Here is a 2,695-nt window from a genome sequence, read left to right on the forward strand (position 1 = left end):
AGTCAAACTTCTTCGCGCTTCAACCGATCAAGTACCGAATGCACAGCACCTTCGTGTTCTACACACGTTCAGCTCGGTGACGTCCCTCGCCTTCTTGATCCAGCAAGACGTCGAGGTAGTAGATGAGTTCCGTCAGCACGACGCCATGGTCACGGTGATGGTGATCCTCGCAGAGCTTCGCCTAAGCACTACGAAGATATGACCGTGGGAGTAAACGGTGGAGGGGGTGCCGCACACGGTTAACAATTGTCTGGTGTGTGCTAGCCCCCCCCCACATAAATATATAGGTGGGAGGGAGAGGGGAGAGGTCAGGAGGCGCCCTAAGTAGGACCGAATCCTACTTGGGTTCCTCCTAGGCCGACGCCCCACCCCCTTCCTTATGTACCAGAGGGGGAAGAAAAGAGGAGGGATGAGGGAAGGAAGGGGGAGGCCGAATCCCCCCTTTCCTTCTCCTCTGGTTCGGCCCATATGGGGGCGCACCAGCCCCTGGTGGCCGGTGCATTTCCCCTCTTGGCCCATTTGGCCCATATCTTTTGTCGAGGGTGGCCCGAAACCCCTTCCGGTGACCCGATATGTACTCGGTACCCTCTGGAACACTTCCGGTGTCCGAATACTATCGTCCTATATATCAATCATTACCTCTCGACCATTTCGAGACTCCTCATCATGTCTGTGATCTCATTCAGGACTCCGAACAACATTCTCTCACCAAATCACATAACTCATATAATACAATATCGTCATCGAACGTTAAGCATGCGGACCCTACGGGTTCGAGAACTATGTAGACATGACCAAGACACCTCTCCAGTCAATAACCAATAGCGGAACCTGGATGCCCATATTGGCTCCTACATATTCTAAGAAGATATTTATCGGTTGAACCGTTATGACAACATACGCTATTCCCTTTGTCTGTCGGTATGTTACTTGCCCGAGATTCGATCGTCGGTATCTTCATACCTAGTTCAATCTCGTTACCGGCAAGTCCCTTTACTCGTTCCATAATATATCACCTCATGACTAACTCCTTAGTCGTTTGCTTGCAAGCTTATGATGTGTATTACCGAGAGGGCCCAGAGATACCTCTCCAATACTCGGAGTGACAAATCCTAATCTTGATCTATGCCAACTCAACAAACACCTTCGGAGATACCTGTAGAGCATCTTTATAATCACCCAGTTATGTTGTGATGTTTGATAGCAGACAAGGCATTCCTCCGGTATCTGGGAGTTGCATAATGTCATAGTCGAAGGAATATGTATTTGACATGAAGAAAGCAATATCAATAAAACTGAACGATCATTATGCTAAGCTAACGGATGGGTCTTGTCCATCACATAATTCTCTTAATGATGTGATCCCGTTATCAAATGACAACTCATGTCCATGGTTAGGAAACCTTAACCATCATATTTTTGACCTGGAACCTTAACCATCATTGATCAACGAGCTAGTCAAGTAGAAGCTCACTAGGGACACGGTGTTTGTTTATGTATTCACACATGTATTAAGGTTTCCGGTCAATAATTCTAGCATGAATAATAAACCTTCATCATGAACAAGGAAATATAAAATAACAACTTTATTATTGCCTCTAGGGAATATTTCCTTCAGTCTCCCACTTGCACTAGAGTCAATAATCTAGATTACATTGTAATGAATCTAACACCCATGGAGTCTTGGTGATGATCATGTTTTGCTCGTGGAAGAGGCTTAGTCTACGGGTCTGGTACATTCAGATCCGTATGTATTTTGCAAATTTCTATGTCTCCCTCCTTGACTTGATCACAGATGGAGTTGAAGCGTCTCTTGATGTGTTTGGTTCTTTTGTGAAATATGGATTCCTTCGCTAAGGCAATTTCTCCAGTATTGTCACAAAAAAATTCATTGGACCCGATGCACTAGGTATTACACCTAGATTGGATATGAACTCCTTCATCTAGACTCCTTCATTTGCTGCTTTTGAAGCAACTATGTACTCCGCTTCACATGTAGATCCTGCCACAATGCTCTGCTTGGGACTGCACTAACTGGATCAGTGTCAAAGCTAGCATCGACGTAACCATTTACGACGAGCTCTTTGTTACCTCCATAAACGAGAAACATATCATTTTTCCTTTTCAGGTACTTTAGGATGTTCTTGACCTTTGTCCAATGATCCACTCCTGGATTACTTTGGTACCTCTCCGTCAAACTTATGGCAAGGCACACATCAGGTCTGGTACACAGCTTAGCATACATGATAGAACCTATGGCTAAGGCATGTGGAATGACTTTCATTTTTTTCTCTATCTTTTGCAGTGGTCGGGCTTTGAATTTGACTCAACTTCACACATTGTAACACAGGCAAAAACCCTTTCTTTGACTAATCCATTTTGAACTTCTTCAAAACTTTGTCAAGGTATGTGCTTTGTGAAAGTCCTATTAAGCGTTTTGATCTATCTCTATATATCTTGATGCCCAATATATAAGCAACTTCACCGAAGTCTTTCATTGAAAAACTATTATTCAAGTATCCTTTTATGCTATCCAAAAATTCTACATCATTTCCAAATAACAATATGTCATCCACATATAATATTAAAAATGCTATAGAGCTCCCACTCACTTTTTTGTAAATACGGGCTTCTTCGAAAGTCTGTATAAAACCATATGCTTTGATCACCTTATCAAAGCGTGTATTCCAACTCC

This window comes from Triticum urartu, chromosome 1 (assembly GCF_003073215.2).
Source record: "Triticum urartu cultivar G1812 chromosome 1, Tu2.1, whole genome shotgun sequence".
NCBI lineage: Eukaryota > Viridiplantae > Streptophyta > Magnoliopsida > Poales > Poaceae > Triticum > Triticum urartu.